This window comes from Cygnus olor, chromosome 1 (genome assembly GCF_009769625.2).
Source record: "Cygnus olor isolate bCygOlo1 chromosome 1, bCygOlo1.pri.v2, whole genome shotgun sequence".
Classification (NCBI taxonomy): Eukaryota; Metazoa; Chordata; class Aves; order Anseriformes; family Anatidae; genus Cygnus; species Cygnus olor.
In genome coordinates this window covers 108,883,720-108,908,091 of record NC_049169.1, presented here as the reverse complement: position 1 = coordinate 108,908,091, position 24,372 = coordinate 108,883,720, and the positions used below count along the sequence as shown (strand labels likewise).

The window sequence follows — 24,372 nt, the reverse complement described above, 5'->3', positions numbered from 1 at the left end:
CGATAAAAGAATATAATAGGGTTTATGTATGGTAATGTGTTCGCTGAAGCTGTTAGGTGATCTGTCTAGTGTGGTTTTAATACTTAAGTCTAGAGCTGGGTGTTATTGGATTTAAATTCGGGGGATTTTGAAAAAATCCTGTGGTGTAAGAAGATTAAAAGTAAAGCAAATTGAAAAAAATAATGAACGACTTTCTGTAGGCTTGGTTCACTGTTAGAACATGCTCCTGCGTTGAGAGTTTACAAAAATCGCTGCCAGGCTGAGCATTGCCAAGAGCAATGTTGGTAACAGGCGTGAGCCTGGAATAGTTCTGAGACACAGGGCCCTCAAGAGAAGTCAAAGTTTTGTTCAGATTTTTTTTTATTATTGTTATTTTTTATCTGAACAGAACGTGGTCTGTCTGAGGAGCCCTTGTTCTCAAAACTTGGTCTGGAACCTGCCCTTCTTCTCTGACTTTCCCTCAGAAATACCTGCAGCTGAGGTTTTGAAAAGACATTTTCTAATCATTTTGGTGGTACTGGACCACAGGAGAGTATGAACCAGTAACGCCTGGTGCGTAATTTTGGGTTTTCAGGTCTGAGTAAGTCAGTTGTCTGCCCTCAGTTGTCGTGTGATACTGGTTCTGGAATTTAAGTACGTTTTTGTTTTTATTCATTTTGAGTAAAAAAGAAAACCTTTAGAAAACTGATTCTTAAACGTTGTGATCTGAAGATGCATGCAGTTTCCAAAAGTACCTATTTTCCCTTCTGAGAATTTAGGCATATAAAAAAGAGAAACAAGCTAAGTGGGAATAGTGTTCAGGGTGATAAAATCAGACAGCAGCCAGTCAGTATGTGTGCACATAAATCAGTGTTTAGCTCCCGCTGTAACAGCCCTGTGAGCGCTGTGGCTTCTTCAGCTGAGAAGCAGGGCTTCTGGCTCCTGTGTTTTTGTGCTGGTTCTTCCAGCAAGTTCAGGAGAACTTGGTCTGATCTTGAGGACTTCCTATTAACAGGTAAGTATGGGTTGTGCTGATTTAAGAGGCTTTCCAAGTGAAGCCAACATTCTGGTCAACTGCTGGTCTTTTCATCGCATGTGGGACAGCCAAGCAGTGAACAGAGGGGCACGTGAGCTGGCATGCTCCGTGGGTTTGTAATCTTTTCAGGCTGTAGCCCAACACCGCCGTCCGGCTGGCAGCAGACCTTGTTCAGGAGCCAGCTGCTTAAAGCCACTCTTTGTGCTCCCACCAGTGGTTTCTGCTCGCTGAACTCAGCAGTCGCTGACTCTCTCTCCGATGGTTTTACGGTGCTGCGCTGCAGCAAACAAGCAGTGCGTTTTTTTTGGGTTTTGGTAGGTCTCTTCTGGCAGATGCTTCAGACACCTGTGTCTGGAAATGGTCTCAAGCAGTCAAACTGGCCCAGCTCAAAGAGCAGGCAGCTTCTCTGGGGAAGGAGTGCCAACCTCTGAAACCACACTTGCTGAAGTTGGGGGAAAAGCTTTTAATTAAGGTGTTGGTCCCTTTGCCTCCCTCCTGTGACCTGTGGCAGGACATGAGCAGTCTTTTCACACCTGACCCCTCTTTGGTTCCTGGTTGTAGTGAAAGACAAAACACTCCAAGGAGCTGCGTTCAGGGATGGGTGACTCCATTCAGCTCCTACTGACCCATTTTACACTAATCTAGATAGGAATTCCCTGTTTGCCCTGCTCTGGTTTGTCCTTCCCTAGAGTAGAGCTTATTTATTCAACCACGGCAGATAGCATGTGACAGGAATGGTGCAAAACTGGTTGTACCTGTTACTGAAAGCATTTTAAAATTGCTGCCTTTCAGAGCAGGCTATCAGTTTGATCCAGTTTGGCAGTGTCTATTTTTTATGTAATTTCTGTTAGGAATTGTAATTTGTAAAACACAGGGCACGTCTACTAGGAGTTTAAGATGAGTGAGCAAAACCCTATATTGTATATTGGAAACTCTATTAACTTCGTACTTTGATTCAATTTTTAAACTATGAAACAAGAGTTTACACATACATGACTCAAATTAAGGTAATACAGTTATTTGGTGCTAACAGATTTGAAATGCACCATTAATTTTTTTTTCTTACAGTGAAGATGAGAACTGTCTCCTCATCCATCCCCAAAATTCAGAAATAGCATCCTTTTGACGCAGATGAAAAAATGGAGATGGAAGGGCAGGATTTTGGAGTTATTTCCAATCTCCTTGTCATGCTATCGCATCATCTTTGTGCTTGCAGCAAACGTTCTCTTACCTCGTCAGCACATCTTGGAGTAGAGATGGCGCATTCTGAAGCTTTGACTGTGTAAAATCAATTTTTTTTCTGAATTTTGGGCCCTGCAAAGGACTTTTTTTTTCCACCATTTTCTCAGACACTGTAATATAATTTTGAGACAAACAGCTAACTTGAGTTCCTTTTCTTATGATTAGTTATGTAAATTTATTTGTTACTGGAGCTTGGCACTAGATCTGGAATACGGAATACTGAGCTAATACAACAGGCCTGTTGCACTCTGCTTTGTCATCATCTGCAAGGTAGCTTGAAAAACTTTTCTTCCTATGTCATGTCTTAAAATATGGGGAGAAGGCTTTTTGATGTGCTTTTTGATAAAGCTTTGATTTTGTTTATGTTTTGAGATCCCCATAAACTTGAGTCATGGCTTCTAGTTTTTTCTTTTTCTACATGAAAAAGGCTCTTTTTTATTTAAACTGTGAAGGAAAATACAGTATTACTTAGAGGAACATAAACTGAATAAGAGAAGAAAAATGCTAAAAAAAAAAAAAAAAGGTAGTGGCTTTAAAATGACATTCAGTATTTTAGTTATTTTCCTTTATTTTCCTATAAGCTTTGTGAATTTAATTGTACTAATTGTTGATAGATTATAGTTTGGATGGTGAGTAGTTATGGTATGGGAGTTAATGATTCTTTTTTTTTTTTTTCTTTGCGCACATGCGTAGCATTAGTAAGCATTTAGACTTCCAAATGTGGTAAGCTGTGGGGTTGTTTTGAAGCCTATTTGATATTCTTTGGTATGCTTTGTCTGTCCTCATCCTGGTTATCTTAACTATGAAATGGAATAAAATTGCTTCTAATGACATGTCTTTCAGCATTGTAATTCTGTCGCTGTTTCCTTTCACTGGTTCTGTCTTCGGTTCCATTAAGTTTTGGAAGAATAATACTGACCTGAAGTTGCTTAACAAAATTATAAGACTGAGGATGTTGGAACTCCCAGTTGTTCTTTCAATGTTTTTAGCTCCTTGAATTTAACTGTGAGCAATTTGCAGATGAGGACTTCGCTAATCTACATGTCTAGAAGAAAGATCACGAGTATGTCAGCTTTACATTATAAAAAAGGAAAAAAAAAACCACTCAAAATTCACTGTTTCAATTTTATGCAAGAGCTTAAGAACGAAACTTGGAAAAACTGAAATGTCAAAGAGCAAATAATGGATCCAGAATAAATATGCGTGTGAGTTTGAGATGGTTTGGAGGCAGCAACCGGAGCTGAAGGGCTGTGTTAAGCCCCTGCGCTAATTTCAGGGGGTTCCTTTTGGGCAGGGGATCTAATGTCTTTCTGAAGGTTTTTTGAAAGAAAAACCTGGGAATGGCTGAGCTTTGAAGAGAAAATGTCATCTCCAGCAAACAGCAGGGTGAAGTTAAGGCATTTTACTTGGAAATCAGTCAAAACTGTTTCTAGAAATGTATTTAAATGTGACTTCGGGTTTGTCAGACAGCTCTAGATCAGAGTTTGAGTTGTGGTTATTCATGAGACTACCAAGCTCCTGTTGGAGTTTAACGCCGCTTCTGTGGGGAAATGCAAAGGTTTGGATTTAACACCGTGGGGGCTCGGCTGCGCGGTGAATTTGTCTGGGTTTAGCATGGATTTGAAGTGGCCTTATGGGAGCATCAGTGTGGTTTTGGGGCCGCTGAGCCCATCCCAGAAGAGATCCTGTCTTCTCCAAGGGGGAGCATCAGCGAGGAGAGGGCTGGGGCAGGAGCTGGCAGCTCCAAGGGATGGAGGCAACCTCGTTTACTTACTTCGTTAAAGCCCCGCACTGGAGGTAAAACCCAATGAGAAAGACGATCTGTAATTTATCAGGAGGAGGATTGAACAGGGCCTTAATTGCCTCCGCAAAGAGGAAATACCAGGCAAGGAAAGGCGTAGCGGCTCGTACCGTCTGGAAGGCATTCAAATAGGAAACCACGGACATGTTTTTAACAGTGCAGGCTTGTGGCAAACTGAGAAGGGAAGCGTGTTTTTTTTTGCCTCCAGACACGAAGACTGCATGACTGGTTTTCCAAGGGGGTAAATTCAGGGTTTTGGGCTGCACGGTGGCGAGCAGGAGAAGCACGATAGCCGGTAGTGTGCAGGAGATGAGAGGAGATGCTCTTTGCATGGTGGGGTTTAAATCGCGTACCTTCCTGCAGATCCCCCCGGCTTGAAACGCGCCCCAAGGGACTGTGGTGGTGTCTTGTTGTAGAAGGTTTTTTGGCTTGTGGACACCAGCGTTGACTGCAAACACAGCGTAAGTTATTCGCTTGTTGATTTTCGGATATGAGTTTTGGTGTTATCGAGGTACATGTAAGTGTAAGTAAGCCTTAAACTTGATTGATTTATTTTTTTAAGCCTGTTGAGGCAGCGTTTTCTGAGAGTAACTGGGTTTGGATTTCAGAGACATTTGTGCTAATATTTACAGATCTACTTGAAAAAAGAGTCAGAAGTGTCTGCTCTTAGTGTTAAATTATGATTAAAAAAAAGAGTGATATGTTAAGCTTTCATACTTCTTTGACCAGCTTGGTTTCTGGTTTGTGTCTTTTCTTCCTGTTATCGGTTCTGCTGAAGCAAGAGATGCTGGAGGTGGGGCCAGACACCAGGAAGCTGGGTTGCTTTGGCATGTTTGCCACGCTTGTTGATAGTGCAGAACAAGTTTGGAATTGGATCTGCTTGCAGTTGTCTTTGCCCAGTGCATTCAGGACAGCTCCATGGCTCCCCTGAACACAAGTTTTAAAGAAGGAAGGAAACAATTTGTAGGTTATTTGCCATTGTGAATGGCCTGAATGGCTTAAGGAGTACTTGTACAGGGTTCTTGTCTGTTAAATGTCTGAGCCTGCAAAAGAAAAAACCTTGGGAGGATGATCACCAAATAATGTATCCTCTGAGCAACGCGTCCTGAGTGTTTCAGTGAAAGCTGAGGCTGGTCTAAAAGGCCGCATGAGCTTTTAGGGAATGTTGTGTTTAAGCTGGGGTGCGTGCTTTGTGTATGTCCGTCAAATACTGATTTTTAATAATACAGAATAATTTGGCAAAGAAAAATACTTAAAATTTATGGAATGTGGCACACGGGAAATCTCAAAATTAAATTCGAGTATTGTACCCTTGCCCGAAGTCTAAGATTTGCTTTGAATTCTTGCCCTGTACAAAAGCGTAGGTGAGGAGACCTGCCTGGTTTCCCTCCCCGGGCAGAGCTCTGTGGGCTGGTGTTGGCCTCTGGAGCCACCCCTCAGGGCTCTGAGAGGCTTGGGGTGTCTTCCAGACACCTGAAAATCCCTGCTCTTACTCACTGCGCAGGCAGTAAGCTCTTCTAATTCTCGCCGAGATGTCCTCTCTGTCAGGTCCTTTTGGTGTTCAGCTGCTTTTGTCTTGCTCCAACAGTTAGGATTCCTGTTTCAGTAGAAACAGCACAGTATAAAGTTCACCTCAAACAAAACAAAAAAAAAATCCCTGCTCTGTTCTTGCTCCAGCTATCTTACTTTGTGTCACTGGCGTCCTAATGGGAAGACTGTTTTTAATCGAGCTAGCAGCCAAAAAGCTGCTCTGCCTGAAGGGGATCTGCAAGGGAAGACAAATGGGCAGAGCTGCTTGCTGTTCTGTGCTGCATGTTGGGAAGACCAGACCGAGCCGTTTCCCTGAGCTGATGGGAAGAAGTACTGGTAAACTGGTGAATCTTTAGCAAGAATCAAGAGAACGAGTAGGGAGAAATTTAATCTTGGGGGCATTAGCACTTCCTAATGAAAATGCCTGTAGATTTCTGGTTGATGCGTACCTTGAAGATTCTCAGTCTTCGAGCACTTTGCTTAAATTTGGAGTATACGTGGTAGGATACCAAGTCTTCTTGCTAAACCAGATGGTACAGAAATCCAGAAGTTGTGTTGGTTTTTTTTTTTTTTTTTGGAGTCAAAATGAGTAGAAAAGAAAGGGGCGATATTTTTAGCCACCTGTTCCCATGACTTCAGTCACATGTCATTAAAAAAAAGCACACAAAAATTCCTTGGGGAAGTGTCTTTGCATTTTCAGTCCTGAATAGTCGGATCGCTTATGGCACCTAAATTGGTATAACAGCAAGAGCATCTGAAGTATCAAGAATAATAAAAAAACACAGAAGTGAAGTAGGTGAGTACCTACAGGGTTAACTCGAATATCAGCATGTTTTATGTACTGTGCTAGCGGTTTGTTTTATCTGCTTAAAAACTTTCCTCCCTCTGTCTTTCCTCTCAGACCTGAAAAGATACTTTAATTTAGTTTCTTTTAAAAAAAAAAAAAAGCAAAAAACCTTCTCTTTTTTAATTTATAAAAAGCTTTTTTTTTCATATAACCCTCAGTAGCTCCCCGTCTGAAATAATTTTAAAAAAGTTCTTGAAACTTTCTAGACTGAGTCTTCCATCTTTGTTGGATCATACTTTACAGTTTTCAGAAGTGTTTCCAGTGCCCAAAATAATAAATGTGGTTTGCCGCCTTGTTTTCAGTCTTATCCAGGTTTACATACAAGTACATGGTGCTAGCTGTGTGCAATGCTTGGATTTGGTTTAAGCGTGCAAGCCTGATTTCCCTATAAGTAGTAATAGAGGGCAATTGGTGTGTAAAGTGACAGTGAAAAAGTGCATTTTGTGAGTTTCAATATAGCTTAAAAAAATAAATGGCTTTGTTTTCAGAAGTCGCAATCTTATGAGTTTCTGTTTGCAGAGCAATAAATAACGCAGTCGTACAGCTTGCATTGTTTTGATTAGGCGTTCAAAAATGCTTATAATCCCTGGATCATTGGCACTTGCAACAGGCAGCTGGGATTTTTTGAGGAATTGCTCACCTACAGCGTACAGCAGAAGTGTTGGAAAAATTAATATTTTTTAGATGTAACTAAAAATTAAATATTAATGAAGGAGAGTTTGTCATTTGAAACAAGAGTGCTTCATCTCAGTGAGGCTTTACTGTCCCCTCAATCTTCAGTAAATTTTTAATATCGTACTTAGTTTCCATGTGAATGCAAGGAGTGTTACGACTTTCATGAGGAAATAGGCTAGTTTGATTTCTTTTATAAGTGTAGATATAGATATTGTGATCATTATACACACAGATTCTTTTTCTAGATTATAAAATGTGTGCCCCCATGGGTTGTTAGGTGTGTGTACATCAGTCCTTAACGCCTTCCCACATTGAGATGTTTAGGAGCTGAAGTTATGCGCAGAATGAATTCTGAGTTGGAGCATGGGTTTGGTTGCCTGACAGCATTTGAAGTATGTCGCCCGGTTGTACTTGAAGGTACACATTCAAGAAATGCTTGATTAGTTAACGCACCCATGCCTCAGTGGTTTTCATTCTCTCTCAAGTTCTTAATGATGGGAGGGTAGGGGGAAGATGCCTTAAAAATATAGGCTTTGCTTGCACTAATTATCAGTGGGAAGGGTGATGCTCCTGTGCTGGCTTTGATGCCTTATCAACTTGGGTTTGATCTTCTTGGTGTGCCCTCTGTCCAGGTGCTGCAACATGTGCCCCTCCTGCTTGGCCTCTGCATCCCTTCTTTGACCCTCGTCCCTCAAGGTGCAGGAGGTGACATTGCTGCTGCCTTGGCTTGAAGTGTGGTTTGTGGTGGCATGTGGCTGTTCTTGCCCTGGATTGTTGTTTTCCCTTCTCCATGTGCAGACGTGCACTTCACACAGATCGTTTTCCTGAGGTGTCAGAAGGAAAAAATTTTCTTCTCCCTTTTGAAGTGGCAGTGACCAAGTGTCTGCTGGTCGCCTTCCGGCGAAATGAAGCCCAGCCAAAGAGTAGGCTCTGACAGAGCATTACCGTTCTCCTGTTAGCCTCATCTTTCTGTCAGCTTTGCCCATATCTTTAGCAGGGAAGGTATTCCTGATAGTTGTGAACAATTATTATGGCTTTGGGGGAGAGTTTTTTTTGATTGGATTCCAGTTATGCTACAGAGCAGTGGTGGTTGATTTGCCATCAGGTCTGATGGCTCTGTGGGCTATTTCTAATAACTTTGCAGAAGTAAACTAGAAAAAAAAAGACTAGCTTCCATAAGCCAGGCTTTTCTGGACTAGAATATGTATTCCCCTGCATGTATTTTTAGCAGCTCTGAGAGGTGGAAGCCGTTGTGCTGAGCATGACAGATACTACCACTGGTTGGTAAACCCCATCGAAAAGGCGGGTTAAGCCTTGAAGAGGAAAACACGATCACTGTGGACACGGGGGATGGAATAGGTTCAGATGGTGGTACGGAGCACGTTGGGGTGATGCTTTGGTTTTGGGAGACTCTGGTGGTGCTGGTGTTCCCTTTTGGTTGAAGCTGGTGGTTTTTTGCTGTGTCTGTATTGGCATTTAAGTTTTCCACGAGGAGAAAGTACTGAGTGCTGAAATGTGTCGTCTGCCAGTGGGTGTTCTCACAACGTGGTTGGGCTGGACCTGATCTGAAATAAAACCCTCCAAGGGCTGGTGGAAACGTGGGTCCGTGCATCAGCTGGCTTGCTCTCTGGATTGTCTCCCAGTGCCTTCGTCACTTAAAGGACAAGAAAGCTCTTGCTTCAAGACTTTCTCATGTTCTCTTATTAATAATTATCGTTCTTTAATCCCAGGCAAGTCATCTCCTGCGTTGTATCTATTTGGTGAAGACATTAATAGCTTCACAGATTAAAAAAAAAAAAAAAAAAAAAACTTGCTAAAATGGCAGCAGCCATAAGGTGGGAATGCAAAGCCTGCTGTAGGTGAAGTTTGAGCAGTCTGAAATGGTGCTGCAGGCTGCTGTGGCTGTGCCCCTGTCTTAACGTATATGCGCACATACGAGTGCCTCCTGAAGATAAGCAGTTCTGGTTGTGGTGAGCTCCAGTTCTCGTTGGACGAAAGAGTCAGATCGGCAGGGCTTGTTAGGATCTTGCTCAAGTGGAAAATAAGTTTGGGGTTATCTTTAATGCCCCGTCCCGCCACCCCCCAATTAATAAGTCGTGCATTGCCTCTTCACCCGCAAAGTCATTGCATAAATTCATACTGCTAATATGAATGAAGTTTATTTCTAGACTAATAAAATCTGCTCAAAGGTGGAGCGTAGCAGCTCAGTCAATACCAAGACGTGACTTTTTTTGCCCTGACAGTTCACTGTCTGCACAAACAACTTTAATGTCAGCTCCATGGCACTGCGCGAAATCAGAGGAAGAGTGGCTGTGCGTGTGCAGGGTTGAATGCTTCAGTTCTCACCGGGAAACCCAACGAATGAAAACATCTCCAGAAAACGAGAATGTTACACAATTGGAAAATAACTAAAACCCACCCCGACGCTTATTTTTGTGTGGGACTGTAAAGGTTTCCAAGAGTGTATCTGTATTTTCATGCTGTGCACTGGAAGTTGTGATGCTGATAAATTACTTTACTCTCTGTTACTATGCTATTATCTCCTATTCACGGAGCAACTGAATTATTTTTAAGCTTATACCTTTTTCTTCTTCCTAAGGACAACATAGTTAGCTTTAGTAGCACAGCTCAGATGTTATGAGTTGAGGTGGTTCTTGATCATCTTTTATTAAAATCACCTACTTGAAATTAAATTAATTTATGGGCAGATACTCAGGCTGCTTGTAGATGGTAATGCTATATCATAATGTATTTTCTAGAATTTTTAGCAGACTAATTTAAAATTAACGTAAATGCAATTTATCTCTTCTTGTGTTGTTAAGGTAAACCTATCAATCTGTCAGTGGTTTCTGTCGGTCATTTTTTTTACATTGCTTCATTATTAATTAAATTAAGAAGGAATATAGCCATCGTAGTCTAATTTCAAAACCTGTTTTTAATGAGTGGTTTATTTATGTCTCTCCCTATTGAATTTTTTTTGTAGCATTGCATAAAAATTTTACAGTCCAAGGTCTTGAGATGAGATGTGGACAGAACCACAGTGTCCTTCAGCAGCTGCTGTAGGTATTTCCCAAAGTGATGCTTGGAAGTGCAAAAATAATCAAGTTAAATGATGCATAAAAGCCATGGTCAGTTATCATGTACGTGATGATCCCAGTTTGATGTTTCAGGGGTAGATACACTTTATTTTTTTAAATTCACCTAGAGAGTTTCACATTTTAGTCTGGGACTGGGCATAAGGGGTAAATGCACACTGTGTGAGGTCTGTGCTCTCCGGGTACAGAGGTTATCTGTTAATTATGTATCAGGTGTACCAATGGCAGGTGCTTGAAACGATCAAGTTAAATGTGTACCCATTACAAACCTGGTCTTGCAGATGGAACAAACAACCAAGTACACCTGAAGAATATTCTGCATTGACTACACATCTTGAAGCTGAATCTGCTCACAGACACTGAATGCGAACAGCATGCACACATCCCTAGCTCCTGTACCACCGATTTCCAACGTGTCATTGTTCCCGCTGGAAGCGCTCTGTCCTACCTGCAGCTGCACTTAACTCGGGCTGACAGTGATGCTGCCGTGCAAGGCTCTGCACCATGTCAAGGCCTTAGGGAGGAGAAAAGGTCGGAGCTGAAGGCATACGGAGAGGAGCATTTGGATGTGGCAGCTCACATCTGAGTGATGTGAGCAGCAGTTGTTTCCTGCAGGAAGACAGTGATGTTTGCAGAAGTATAATACATGTTGATGGGTGCGTTGTTATTCCTGCAGAAGCAGTACTTTTACCTATGGCTTTCAGATGTTTCCTGGAGTTGCAGTTAGTGCCATGTGGTAGGTTGGCAGCAGGGGGGAGATGAGCTGAGGGGACTGACAAGAAGCAAATGTCAAGTTGCTGTTCTTGAACGAGGACCAGATGAGAAGTCAAATCGTCTGCCCATCTTGGAGGGAGACGTCTCTCTCAACTCTTTGATGCTGAAAGCTGGGCAGCTTTCAGCTATTTTGGTCAAAACTTGACTCCCTAGAGGATGATTTTCGGTCTCTGGAAATTAACGGGAGCAGAAATTTTGCAGACCAAGTTCACTTAGCTGGTACGGTAAGAATAGCATGAAATGTTAAGGCTCAGTATTGATAGGCACTGATGCATTATTACAGGGATGAAGAAACAGGCAAAAGCTCCATGCAGTAGTCATGATCAGCTTATATATAACAGCTTGTGCCACTGTCCATCATCCCCATTTCAGTTTGAATACCCTAGTGAAATCTAGACTGAGGCTGTTTGTGATTAAGGCTACAAAAAAAAATCGGATTTAAAATTTGATGACATAGAAGAAATGCTTTATTTGATAGCTGGACTTCTAAATATATTGGAATCTCATCACTCTGACATGAAAATACTTCCTATTTATATTGCGTTTTAAGTTTTGATGCATCATCCGAAAATGTTTGTTTGTATTTTTGGCACTTGTGATTTATTGAGGGTTCTGTGGTGAGTTGGAGTGAGGCAGATGGCATTGGTCCTAGCCTCCAGTGCCCACAGGCCTGGTAGCTGAGGTGTTTCCAGCCCATCCAGTGAGCACGTGCTTCTTCCCACTCCACAAGCAGCAGGGAGCTGTGGAGTGTCACCTCCAAGCCAGCCGTGGTAGCATTGATCACAGGCAGCTAGTTCTGGGTATATGAAATCAATAAGCGGGCCAGCTTTGGAAGCGAGGAAGGATCCTGTCAGCTTGGGAGCTGTCCTTCTGAAACAGGAGGAAGCTGTTCTTCATACAAAGTAAAGGAAGCGCTGGTGCTTGTGGGATTTCGTGCTGTGCTCGAACTTGAGAGCTCATGGGTCCTGTGGGATGCAGTAATTCGGCAAGAAAAACTCCAGGCAGTGGAAGTCTTGAAAGGCTTTTGCTAGTCAGCATTTGTACTGCAGGCATTACAAGTAGATTTCATTCTTCTGCCACAGCTGAAGTTAAAAGTGAGCATAAACTAGAAATACTACGAGCTGTTTGGGGTTTTCCATCTATTGGGTGTTCAAATTGATTATTTTGAGAGATGGGCGGTATTTTATACAGGTGTCTGGCACTTAAGGATTGTCCTTCTCAGAAGAACATTTGATGTTACTGCCGTATCCTTATAATGCTTTCTGTAGATTTGGGTGTTGGGATAAAAATAAAGTGTTGGAGTCATGTTTACAGTCAAGATTAATAATAAAAAGAACGGCCAAAATCAGTCTTTTTTTTCAGTCACTGACTTCACTTTCAAACATGTAGCCATAAAAAAAAAACTGCAGTTGCTCCCGGTTTTCATTTTAGTGTGGTAATTGATGTTATATCTGGACAAGAGCAAGTTTGCACATGATACCAAGCTGGGTGGTTTAGTTGATACAAGAGAACGAAGGGGTGCCATACAGAGGGACCTGGACAAGCTTAGAATCACAGAATCACTAGGGTTGGAAAAGACCTCCAAGATCATCTGGTCCAACCGTCACCCTACCGCCTATGTCACCCACTAAACCCTGTCCGTAAGCACCACGTCCAACCTTTCCTTGAACACCCCCAGGGACAGTAACGCTCCACTTCCCTGGGCAACCCATTCCAGTGCCTGACTGCTCTTTCTGAGAGGAAATGTCTCCTCATTTCCAACCTAAACCTCCCATGGTACAACTTGAGGCCATTCCCTCTAGTCCTGTTGATAGTTATCTGTGAGAAGAGGCTGACCCCCAGCTCCCCACACCTTCCCTTCAGGTAGCTGTAGAGAGCGATAAGGTCGCCCCTGAGCCTCCTCTTCTCCAGGCTGAACACCCCCAGCTCCCTCAGCCGCTCCTCACAGGACTTGTTCTCCAGGCCCTTCACCAGCTTCGAAGCCTTTCTCTGGACTCGCTCGAGCACCTCAATGTCCTTCGTGTAGTGAGGGGCCCAAAACTGAGGACAGTACTCAAGGTGTGGCCTCACCAGAGCAGAGTACAGGGGGACGATCACCTCCCTGGTCCTGCTGGCTACGGTATTCCTGACACAAGGCAGGATGCTGTTGGCTTTCTTGGCCGCTTGGGCACACTGATGGCTCATGTTGAGGCGAGCATCGTTTAACACCCCCAGATCCTTTTCTTCTGCACAGCTTTTGAGCCACTCTGCCCTAAGCCTGTGCAGTTGCATGGGGTTGTTGTGGCCAAAGCAACAGCTGGGCCTCAGTGTGTAGTGGTGACGGGACATGGAGGTGTGCCTGCCTCCTTCCCTTGGGTTTGGCTTCAGTTTCCAGGTTCCCAATTATTCCAAAGTTTTGCTAGTCAGGTTTTCATTTTTTTCCATTCCCTTCTTCCTTTCGTGCTCATCCTCACTGCCAGTGGATGTTAATTAGGCCACACTGCATGTGCTGACAGGCTGGCTTCACGCAGTCTCGCGATGTGCCACAGCGCTGCTGCTGCTCCGCTTTGCCTGCAGACAGCGCGGGCGCTCGCGGATGTGTCTCAGTCGATGCAACCTCTGCGTGAGCAGATCAGGTGTTGCTCTGCGCCATCGCTCTGTCTTCACCTCCTGGGGCTTGCTGCAGGAGTGTCTGTGCCTGCTTAATCACGGGCGGGCTTATTGTCTGCTTTTTGCAGTCGGCTGCTGATGAACTGAATGGGAAATGAGAAGATGCAGTAATATTTCTGTTGAAAAACAACAAACAAACAACCCTGTGCACTGTCAGTGCGGCTTGTGCTCTCCTTAAGGTGCTGGCAGCCTTGGAGACTGGTGGCAATTGTTGTTCTTTAGAACAGGAGCTTGACAGACGAGGCACGTGGATTTGGTCTTAACTTAGGTCAGCTCAGGTGCCCCGTTCTGGTTTGTGAGCAGCTGTTGTTTGTGAGCAAATAATCCACTTTTTACTCTTTGACTTGTGGCCGTGGCAAGGTGGCTGGAGGGCTGAACTTCCCAGCAGAGATAGCTGGTGCACAAGGGGGGGGATCTTTGCTATATGGCTGTGTACCATACAGCGCTGTTGGTTGCACAGGAATGCAAAACACAATCTCTCTTTTTCTTCCTTTCTGTCATCTTCTCTCTTCCCCTCCTTCCCCCAGCCAAGCTGAGAGAGAGGTGTCTTAGACAATGTATGGATTTCTATAAGGAGTAATACTGCCTCTGATTCTTCAAGTCTTGTTGTTGTCAGAAGTAACTAACTTTCTTAGATCAGCTAAGGGGGGTGGGGAGGGAAACTGTAGATCCAGAAGTGAAAGCATTTAATTGACAGCAATTTCAAACTAGATTCGGTTTTGTAGCCTCAATGAGTTTGCAAAAACCGAGATGCTCAGTTTGGGAAGGAAATTATTTTGGTTAATTGTATTAAGGTCAGATTTGACGGATGAGTTAATAGAGAAAAACGTCAACATTGATGAAAATGTGATGTTTTCCAATCTCTTGATTGTGAAGATTGATTTGAAGGAATGAAAAAAAAACAACAAATTTCATTTGTTTTCCAATTTCTTATTGGAAAACAAATGAAATTGGATAGTGGAGTCCAATTGTAGTTACTGAAACTGGCTCTTGACAGTCCACTTCATTCTAGTTCTTGCACTTACTTTTGTGTTCCCTAAAGCCTGGTAAACATTTAGTTTGTTGACTTTGTGGTTGCTGTGCCTGGGAAGGCTGGTTCATAACAAGTGGCTTCCAAAACTGAATGCAGGTTTCCAAAACGGAATGCAGACCAAGTAGTAGTGAATGTTTTCAATAAACTTCAGTCTTACCTTTCCATCTTTTAAGAGACATATAACTTTCTGGATAAGGCTTGAAAGTAAAAGGAGAGTGAAAAAAAAAAAAGTGGAAATACTTTACAGGAAAGGAGAGTGTGCTGGCTTGTAGTTCACAGTGCTTGCAAACATTCGTTGCTGAGGAAGGAAACGGCAAAGTTGCGAGGTGCTCCAAGACCGGGGATGCCTGTCACATGGTTAGCGCTGCGGTGCTGTCTTCAGTTCAGTAATATTACATTACCTAACAGGTTATTCGTGGCTGCTTACGTCCCACTCCTCTGAAGTCCCTTCAGAGTCTTTTTCCCCTCTTCCTTATCATGTTTGCTTTATGAGGAGAGCCTGAATCAATTTCTCCTGAATGGACCTATTGTTGTAGATGGTATTTTGGTTACAGTTGGTTCCTTTTTACTAATGGCAAGAAAAGAAACAGCCTATTATAGTAGAATGGCTCAATTTTGGTCCATTATAAACAATCCTTTGTGAAGAGAGTAGGGACTTCTTATGTTTCCTTTACCCGTGTGCCTTTGTTATATGATATTGTAGTAAATGAACCATATGTACAGGCTCAGAATTACAGTGTCAGCCACGTAACGGTGATCCGATCTAAGAGGAAACACTTGGGTTTTATTTGTACTGTGCTGGAGACTTGGCAGTCCTGAAAGACTGAATGGGAGCTAGGACGATAAATGTTTCACAGTTATACACTTTTTCAGAAGAATAAAGAACGAGGGAACAAGTCCTCAAGGGGTCTTGAACGGTGGTCTGAAAAAGCCATTTGCTAAACAATTGACATGGGGTGTTTGCGTTTATGATAGTTTGCTGTTAAATGCACTTCACGTCAAATTTTAGCAGTATCAAATTGTGTCATAACTTCTGTTTTTTCTGACACACCTTAGAAATAGTTTAATGTACATTAAAAATAGTTTCATATCCCCAAATTTAGTTTTATGGAAATAGTTGTGTAAAATTTTTAGCTCCTCTGGTTAAGCTTTTTGTCTTCAGTGGTGTGTTTTGAATGAAATGATGCCAACATTGTGCAGGTCATAATAGGTCTAAGGCAGTGATTATTTTTAACAAACGTGTCACATTAACATAGAAAACAGTATGAAAAATTGCTGTCATCCATTGTTTGAAATCTGAGAAGTTTTATCTACTTTTTTTTGTGGGTTCTTTTGCCAAGAAAAAGCTTTTCTTTTGACGTTGTGGTTGTCTTCTAGCCTATTATGTAGGGAAAAATGTCCTAGAGTAAGTGCACTATGTGTTTATACGTATGTATGGAGGCTGCACACCACTTCCTTGCCACAGAGGCAGTGTGTTGAAGTGGAGCCCACAGCTTGTTTGGTCCAAGAAGAATGGCTGTGAGCACAGAGGTTACTTGTCTCATCGGCATTTGCTCTGTGCTTTGAATGTCCAACCAGTGGTGGCCCAGGGAGCGTGACCGTAGGTACTGTACGTGAGGTGCGGCCGACACTCTTGTGCTCAGGAGGAAACAATAAGGAAATTACAGGCATCCCGTAACAGCATCGTGTTAGTAATATGTACTTGGTTTGTACTGAGAAGTCTCCTGTGTGTATCAGAGTACTCCTGGCAATCTTCCGTGAAACCTGATTGCAGGGCAGCTGTCCCGAATCGCTGTTTGTGTGAAAGGTGAAGTGCACAGGGGAACAATCGTAGTGTAAAGTGTTCAGGCAGGACAGTATTTTGGTGAACTCGGTGCTGTTGTTCCGTATTGAAGTTTTGGCTTCAGAACCAGGAACTGGAGCAGTGAATGCCGATGACATTTGACAATTACTTGAAAGCAGGAGCTTGCCATCTCATGGTCTCTGCAGGAGTGTTTCTAGGTCTGTCCACCTTATGGCTCTGACCCACATAGTCAGCGTACTTTGGTAATGCATGTGTGACCTAAACAGTTGTAGGTCTTTAATTCAGTCTCCTCTTCAATGGCAGTGTTGTCCACACAACCTTCTGAACCACTGAAAAGTCATCTTTTAATGAAGCTTCTTCCATTTCCCTTGATGTGGAGGTACTTTGCCAGTAGCCTGAATGGTCCTGACCCTAGGAAAGAAAATTAGTGTTTGTTTTTTTCCCCCACCTCCTTAGAGCTGTCTCCAAGAGCATTTTCAGGTTGCTGTTGCTTTAGCTTGTTACTTTGTGCAAGCCCTAGTGCAGGAGATGAAACATTTTTTTAGTGTTTCAAATGTCGCCGTGTGTATAATCATACGCATACATTGTATGATCATTGAAATGGATTTATAGTGTCTGTTTATTCAGACTAATCGCTTCTGACAGACTTTAATATAAAGATAGTTTTGAATCAAGAGTGGGTAGATGCGTGTTTGGACAGCTTGTATCTTAGCGATAAGAAAGTTGGCTGAGCTGGAGACAGAAATGTAATATATGTGTGAAGAAATGAGGTTTTCAAGTCCTCTAAAAACAGGCTGAAAAGATCTTGTGACGTGGCTACCCCGAAACCTTGCAAACATCAGTAAAATGGCATAAAATCCCCTTCTCGTTTGAAAAAGCTAAGAACTGATGGCTCAACATTTAAAACAAACATGCATTTAACTTATTCATCTATATAACGTTGGAGGAAACGTATGTTGTAGACTCCAGACTTTTTAGGTGAATATATTCTGAAGATTTGCCAAGATGATTAAAGGCATTAATATGAAATCCAATTCAGTATTAATGTGGAAGGACATACCTGTGAAAACAATAACTCAGACTGTTTTTCTGATTAGAAAGAGAGAAATTGGCTTAGACAAACTTAAATTTTCACAGTAGTTTGCATTTGGAAATCAATAAGGTAAACAGATATTTTGTCAAGGCGAAGTAGGTGATGGTGAGCGGAACAAAAAATCCCCATGTGTTAATTTACCACTATTTAATGCTTTTTGGAGACGGGGATTAGCTCATTGTTGTACTTCTGAATCTCACTAAATGCCTTTTTGCTGTGATTTGAGACAGCCAAGTTCACTTCTCAAAAACTTATTACATTAATGTGAGTTAAAACACTTGAGTGATCTCTTTTATGTGATGAATTACTTTGCTTTCTATGCTTTTCACATTTGAAAATAACAGGATATTTTATGTAGAAGTATGTTATATATGTATATACGTAATTTAAGGGGAGTAAGTAAGGTTTTGTAGGTGCCCCAACAGGCAGTCAGACTTACATCAGGAAGTCAGTCTGCTTGGAGGTAAGTACGTGAAACCAAATCACTCTTAAAATCTATCCTAAATGCTATGTGATCTTTAGTTAGCCCATCTAGAGCAAAGGAAGAGTATTAAGTGATTGTTCTTAGGACTTTTGTGAATTTTTAGTAGTCCTTGACTGTTACGATACTGTCTGTTACCCTTACTTTGTTAGTTTGGATTTGATACTTATTTTCTGCCTGAATGTAACAAAAGAAAATAAAAATTGTATTTATTTGTATTGTATTGTAAAATTGTATTTTAATTGCAGCTATGTATGGGCTGCTCTGATAATAGGCTTGGTTACCTTGAAACAACTTCAGCACTCGGGTTTTAAAAATGCAAGTGAAAAATAATGCTGGTGTGGATAAGAGAATAGATAATATTTGCTGTTATGTTAACAGAGGGAAGAACCACATAATGTACACTGGCTGACTCCGTAAGGCAAGGAAGAAAGGTAAAGTGACTTGTATCAGCAGATGGAAGTATGTACTGTTGGTTGGAATGAGCGAGTTGCAGGACTCTTAAAAATTATTCACTTTTCCAGATAATGTGGTTGCCAAACTGAAGCTATACCATCGATGAAGGCTCATTAATGTGCTTAGCTTGGTTAAGCCTCACTTGAGCATAGGTAGGAGAGCTGCAGTGTCCTCTTGGGAGTGTTGCCAGGGCTTCTGGAGCCAGACTCTGTGCTGCTGCTGTGCTGTTTGAAGCTGAACCCTCCTGACATCTCTGCAAACTCCATGAAGCCTTGCCTGCTTTCCTGAACTCACGGGAGAGAAGTGGAAGAGCTGTGGGAAAGCTGCTTGTCTTCTGTTGCTGCAAGGAGGTGGTTACCACCTGGAAGCAGAAGGACCTTGAGCTCTAGTGCAAGTCTCTGACCTTTTCAGCTGGTTTGGATTGAAAGCATCAAGTAATTCTTGGTGACTTTATTTTAAGAAGGCAGTGCTTGAGATAGTCTGAGGCTGACATTAAATTAGAGACTTGCCTACTTGGACATTTCATCTCTGTGACATACTTTCAGGTTATCTTTTTACTTTTTTCTTGCACTCCCCTTGGCATTTTCAAGGAAATCTGCCTAAAGTATTGCAGCTGGTATTCTATGCTGCTGCTTTCAGCAGCTGAGCAGAGCTGGAAATGGGAAGGAAAACATGAAGGGAGTCTTTGAAGCTGGAAAATAGGAAGACAGCTACAGGCTGCTGTAGAATATCTTACCCTGTACATGGAGTAAGAGCAGGGTGTTAAGGTAATACTTGGTGTCAGCCAGAAAAGACTTCAGTATTGTGATATATTATTAGTGGTACTGTTTCTGTCAACCTCTCAGCATAACCAGTGAAGTGAAACCCCGTTGTATAAGACAACATGTCAGGTTGAAAGGTTTCTTGTCCCCAGTTTGAGCGTGTGAAAACAAACGTGTGCGGCTTTCAGAGAGTCCATTTTTCACAAGGGGAGAAAAATCCAAAGAAGAGGCTGTGTTGCACATTGGGGCAACTGTTTTGTCAATGTAGGTCGTAAGCAATTTTTAACATCAACAAATAAATCTGTGAGGAGAATTGGAGGAGAATGATCTGTTACATGTTGCTGCTCTGTAGCGTTCAGATGATGGGTAGCTTGTGCTCTACATCTACTGCTCTGGTGAAATCCCTGATGAGAGGTCAGTATCCCTGCTTAGAGTCCTTAGGCATTACATCAAGTGAAATAAAATAAACGTTATTTCTGCTTTCGCTGCACACTGTGACCTAGCTAGTCTCGAATAAGAGCTGACAGCCATCATGCTTGTTTCTCTATTAGTGAGTAGAAATAAGGTTTCCTGTACTCCCCTTATGAGGCATCATTAGTGTTCAGTTTGTATTACAGAGCTCCAGGCACAGGAACCAAGCACAGATTTTTCTTCCCCTCTGTGGCCGCAGAGTGCACGACATCTTTCACAGGATCGCTGCTGGTTCTTAGTGCATCGCAACAAGGCGATGGTGAGCGTGAGGTGGGAAGGCATCACGTTGCTTCTTCATTTATGGCAGGTAGTTATTAGGATGCTACAGCTGATGCGTTTCAAAAAGCAAGGCGTTGGATTAATCTTCCAGATTATTCAATTAGAAGATAAATAAAAATACCCACAAATAAGCCACTGTTTGAAGGATTTGTGTCTAAAGTAACAGTAATATAATGGAGGTATCGACAAATGAGATTCATCTTGTAGTATGTGGTTCCAAAATGATTAAGCTGGAGATTTTTTTTCCCTCTTAGGAGAGGACTAATGCTTTTTTTTTTTCTACTTAATGATCTGTGGTGATTTTAGTCTACTTATTGGTAAAGAAACAGCACTTCATCTTTATTAAGTCTTCCCATTCGGATCAGTTCTTTCATATCTGATAACAGTAGTTAACAATGAATAATCTCATTCATTTATCTGTATCTTTTGAGGATCTGAAAGTGCCTCTGAAAGTTCATCTTAACCTATCTTTCGTAAGTCTTAAATTCAATTATTGTGAATTTGAAATGGTCTTCAAGGAGGCTCCTTTTGAATAGAATACTTTTCATGAGCCTTCAAATCAATTGTAAGTGAGTCTCTCTTCTGTTCTCACATGTCAAGATTGAGCACAGATGGTGTTAGTGATTGGGCCTAGCAGAGCTCCTGGAGTCCTTAGTCTCCTTTCAAAAAACAAACAACAAATCTTGAATTTTGCAATCTAGTTCATCTCTCAGCCAGTTATTTTCTCTGTCCTTGTCTGAATTGGAGATCTTTCTGCAAGCTCCTGTTAACTAACTGCATGTTTTCTCATGGAAAACTAAGAGCTGTCTGGCACGATTTTTCTTACATCTCAAAAGTTTTGCATTAACTAACTTTGCAGGAGTTGCCTACTACTCTGTTATATTAGAAAGCAATAAGAATAGCACACTGGAAGAAAGCCCTTAGATTGCAGGATTTAGTTTTGTTTGTCTCCTTCCATCCCCCAAACCTAAGCAACAGTGTCGTAGGTCATGGTACTCGGCAGTAGTCAATAAGATCAGAAATCCAGAACCCACAGTGATCTTGTGCAATGTGGAAAGAGAAGATTGAAAATCAGCAGTGTTCTGTGCTGTGTTTTTAGTGTTAAGATAACAAGGGCCAAAATAAAGAAACCAGTAAGAATTTTTGTAAAGACAAGCTGTGGAAGAATGTAAACGAACCCCATGTCTTTAATACACACATGCTTTTAGTCGCAGAATTGTTTTGGAAGATCACAGCTAAGGTTTTAGAACATAGATCAGAATTTATTCTTTTGCCCCATATTGCTTCCTGTGTATTCATTGTTTTTTTTTTAGTCTTGAATTGCATCACGGATTTTGGAACACCACAGGATTATCATAATCAGCTCTCTCTTTTGTTGTTATTGGAAGTTTATTTGATTCAGGGCTGATAGAATTCCATTTTTGAGTGAGTTTGCTTAGTTTTTCAAGTTGAAGAGTTACGGTCTGTAGATCACATAGCTTGCACAATACCTCCGTCAGTTTATTATTTCCAATAAGATTAAGACTCCTGGTTTATGTGATTTGGCCTTGTAAGTCTGTCATGGTTGTGCAGAGGGTACATATAAACCTGTATAGTAATCTCTGTGCTGAAGGGAGAATTTGTGATGTGACCCGTTCCCTAGCCTACTGAACAAAGCTGTGTTGTTGTTTCTGTGAGGACTTCCCTTATATCTTCATCTGCTTGTTCTTATCCCTTCCTCCTATTTTTGCTCACCAGTCCTTGGAAGGAGGAGATGCTTGGTGTTGAGTATGAGCAAAATATCATGAAATCCATGTCTATGGCACATACAGTATAGTAGCATTTCATGAGTAAAAACATATGAAAAGGAAATTCTAGAAGGACGCCTGAAATGTGCCTTGCTGATAGAATGATGGATATTTTGATTTTATTGGCCCCTCCCTCCCCAAAACTGTACAATCCTTTGTATGCCTTTCTTAAGCAATTCTGAAGGTCTGTTTCTTTATTACTTAGTTCTTTCATTAATATTTTACGTATGCAATAATGATGGAGTTGTTTTTGTTGTGCTAGATGAAATTAAATAAGCAGTCTGTCTACTAGAGCCAGAAAGCAGAGCACAAGAGAAATGGCTTCATCTCCCGAGACCATGAGAGCTGGCCGTAGCCTCAGAGGTTGAAAGCCAGGCTTTTGCTTTGAAGAGCGACATAATTATTATGAAAGATATCATAATAGTTATAATTGTTATTATGAAAACCTGTACTAAACCTGTACTGAACATGCAGTAGCTGCCCACAAAGAGCAGCTGGGTGCAGAATGATGTAGGACAAAAGCTTATGTCTAGTGGGACAGTAGGGTTTGGGATTTTTTGAGTAGCAGGTGACTGTTATGTACCCTTTAATATGGAGCAGGATCTCTTTCAGCACAGGATGCCTAGTAATGCTGTACTAATTCCTTTCTTGTCACGGTATTGATGTTATGTTGAGGTAGAATTTCATTTCACTTTTATGGGGGAAGGCTTGAAGGGCTGGACAGTAAATCAACTCAAAATCAATCAGAATCTCTCCCGACATTTTACTTTGTCACGTGGCAGCTAGCATTAGGCTTCCATACATGCCATGAAAGTAATCCAGGTAGTTCACTATGTTATTGAATCCCAGCGCTGGCAGATTAGTTCCTTCTGGCTTGCTGGTATTGCTGTTTTTGTGAGCTAAAACCAGATTTGTCTAATTAGAGACGTGATGGCATCCTGGGTAGTGTAACATCTCAGGAAGTATCTTATGGAAGTGTTCTTCCTTGTAGCAGTCAATGAGTCCCCACCTTGCCAAACACGAGTGGTTAAAGTTGGTGGATGCCAGAAATGTCTGTATTCATCTTCACATTGTGGAATGAAGTTAGGAAATCAATAATAATTGCAGTTAGCCAACGAGTCGGACAAGTCGCAGAGAAGAATCGGAGTTGCAGGCTGGCTGGCTGGGCAGAGAATAGTCCTGCAGCAGACGAAGATGAGGGCGATGTTTGGCATATGCATGGGGTGCTGTAATGGTGCAAAATAGCTGAAACACTATCTGTTTAAACTAGGAAGTTACATCAGACTTCTCGCATGGCCGCATTCAGATATTTGTGATTCACCCCAAATGGCAGGAGAGGAGGGTACTGCTCTGGGTAGTTTGAAGAAGAACATAAGCCATGCGGTCCATGGAGCAGCTACGTTAGCAGTGTAGGCTGTGCCCCTGTGTTGAGGGTAGATGATAAACTGTAATTAATTTTTATTATTATTTTACATGCCAACCTCAGAGCTTCATTTGAAATTTGGTTGATGCAGAGTGTAAGCCCTGTCTCGGAAGCAAAAAGCCAATTCTGCTGGCCTCAGGGAGTTTCTGCTCGGGTGTGTGAGGCTTTATTCAGTCAGACTGCGACAGGAGAAAAATCTGCCAAGCAGATGGGCTGCTGCTTCTCTTCCTTCCTGGAGGAGCTTGCAAAGTGAACTATATATTTCTTCCACTGTGGTAATCTGTAGGCTTAGAGTGGTAAGTTCATTAGTTTAGTGTTGTCTTCCTACATTAGGGAAACTGTGTAAGCCTAGAGAGTCTCCCAAAACGGTAAAATCTGGTATCTCTTTTTCGAGAAAGTTTGTTTCAAGAAAATTCACATGCTTTGTATACTTAAGCACACTTAAACTAACTAATATACTGCCAAAAATACAGGATCTTAGCTCTGTGTAGTATGTCAGCTGTATGAGAGTCATACTTGGAAGGGCAACGGCTTGAGTATTTGTGTTTCCCTGCCCTTCTTTTCCCTTTTCTTCAGTTCTGAGAGTTGTTGAGTACTGATAAATTTTATGGATTTGAGGTAAGATGTAAACATCCCTCAGACAGATCAGCATCCTCTTACAAACTAAGCCATCCCAGTTTTAGCAGGAAAAGTTGAAAAAATATATTAGAGTTTAAAATAAAAAGGAGTGAAGATGACATACAAAATAATTCTTCTAGCATGAGATGTTTACTCAAAGTACTGGAAATGTGATAAATGAGATGTGAAACTGCTTTTAAGTCAACAGCTACTTCAAGTGAATTCCTGAAAACTGAAGACTGCCATTCTATTAAAAATAAGTCAATAAGTTACAGAGTGCTGACATTTGAGCTACATGGTTCATTTGAGAAACTGACATTGCACAAATGTTAACTTGTTTATCAAATTTGTCAAACTAGAATTGTTCCTCAAACAATTTTTGACCTGACGGATACAATTTAAATTTGTTTCATGGCATGGAGTCTGGTTCTGCATATAGTTTTTCTTTTCGCATCCTTCCCATGCACACGTGCATTGAAATAGGCTTAAAATGTAATTTACACCAACTTAGGGTACTCTTTTGCAAGAAGAAGGTACG

At 41.7% G+C, this 24,372-nt stretch overlaps 1 protein-coding gene and 1 long non-coding RNA gene across 5 annotated transcripts in view; both read left to right on the top strand.

Moving 5' to 3' along the window:
• The window catches only part of LOC121079285 (amyloid beta precursor protein), a 216,464-nt gene that overhangs the window by 4,119 nt on the left and 187,973 nt on the right, over positions 1-24,372 (top strand). The window lies entirely within an intron of this gene.
• On the top strand, positions 6,691-12,305 carry LOC121079305. The gene is made up of 3 exons (XR_005824967.1): positions 6,691-7,806; positions 10,094-10,250; positions 10,487-12,305. It is a non-coding gene; the product is annotated as an uncharacterized LOC121079305 (long non-coding RNA).